Consider the following 1,231-nt stretch of genomic DNA (forward strand, 5'->3'; position numbering starts at 1 on the left):
AACTGTATAAGAACATGTATAATATCAATTCTATACTTTGATCTATCTTGCTCCGTTGTGTGTAAGTAACGTACGATTTACTTGTATAGATAAGTGATGAAAAAGGATGAAAAAGAATAGTTGAAAAAGAGAAGGAGGAGGAGGAGGAGGAGGAGGAGACAGAGGAAAAAGGACAAAGAAGTAAAAAAATGGAACAAAATAAAACGCAAATGGAGAGTGAACGAATAATTTTTCAAAAAAAAAAAAGGAAACAAAAAAAAGAAATATTTTATTTAGCGAGAAACTAATGTTTTGAGTTGTTTTTTGTTTTTTTTTTTTTTGACAAATAACTAAAAAAACAATTCATCGGTTTTCATCTCGATCCACTCCTCGTTCCACCTCCTCGAGTCTCGTCGTCGACCTCCAAGTCCAGAATGAAAAAGTATAAAGTAAAGTAAAGTTAAGTTAAATAATTAAATAAATAAATTAATTAATTAATTAATAAAAGAGAACGGAAAAAAGAGAAATATGAAAAAAAAAAAATTAAAGCGAGGCGACGACTTTTAATCTAAAAGTTTTACTTTTCTCTCTGTTTGGATTTTTATTTTTTATTTAATTTTTTTTTTTTTTTTTTTACTATTTCTTTTCTATTCCCTTTTTCAGGTTTTCCACGTCATTTAGTTAAAAAATCACCAACCGTAACGTTTATAGATAGGCTAATATACTTAATAAGTGTTTCATCTAGCCTACGATGTATATTGTATCTATAATCAGAAATAAAAAAATTACCGAAGAAAAAAGATTTGAAGAAATTTGTATTTATTCGGTCCAATGTTCAATAATAAAATAATATAATTAATATCTCTCTAAATATTATTATAATAATTAATATTCTTTTCATTATCATTAATATTATTATAATTATTATTATTATTATTTTTATATACTTTCTTCCACATGGTATTAAAACGTTCTACAATTTTATTATTAAATAATGCGACGCCTGCGACAGACAAACTGTTATAATACAAATTTGAAAATTAATGAAAACGTTTTGTAATTTAAATGAACACGACGGTAGTAGTCGTTATATAGCTCGTTGGAAAATCCATAACAATTATAACAATAGTCGTTCGAACATCAAGGTCGAATAACGAAGAAATTACCGTACGTTTTCCTCCCTCCTCCACCTCCTCTTCCACTTGCAATCATACTCGAACACATAATATAGGATATTCCATAAATATACAAC

The 1,231-nt window shown here is 27.1% G+C and overlaps 1 protein-coding gene across 6 annotated transcripts in view; it reads left to right on the top strand.

Moving 5' to 3' along the window:
• The window catches only part of LOC107065572 (zwei Ig domain protein zig-8), a 285,070-nt gene extending 284,751 nt beyond the window's left edge, over positions 1 to 319 (top strand). For all 6 annotated transcript variants that reach the window (XM_089177770.1, XM_089177774.1, XM_089177773.1 and 3 more), the window contains one exon: positions 1 to 319. This exon is cut by the window's left edge. The gene's annotated coding sequence lies outside the window, so the exon portion shown is untranslated.
• The last annotated feature ends 912 nt before the right edge of the window (positions 320 to 1,231 follow it).

The sequence above is a fragment of the Polistes dominula genome, unplaced genomic scaffold, assembly GCF_049000335.1.
Source record: "Polistes dominula isolate Pdom_NZ unplaced genomic scaffold, Pdom_raw_medaka contig_24, whole genome shotgun sequence".
Classification (NCBI taxonomy): domain Eukaryota; kingdom Metazoa; phylum Arthropoda; class Insecta; order Hymenoptera; family Vespidae; genus Polistes; species Polistes dominula.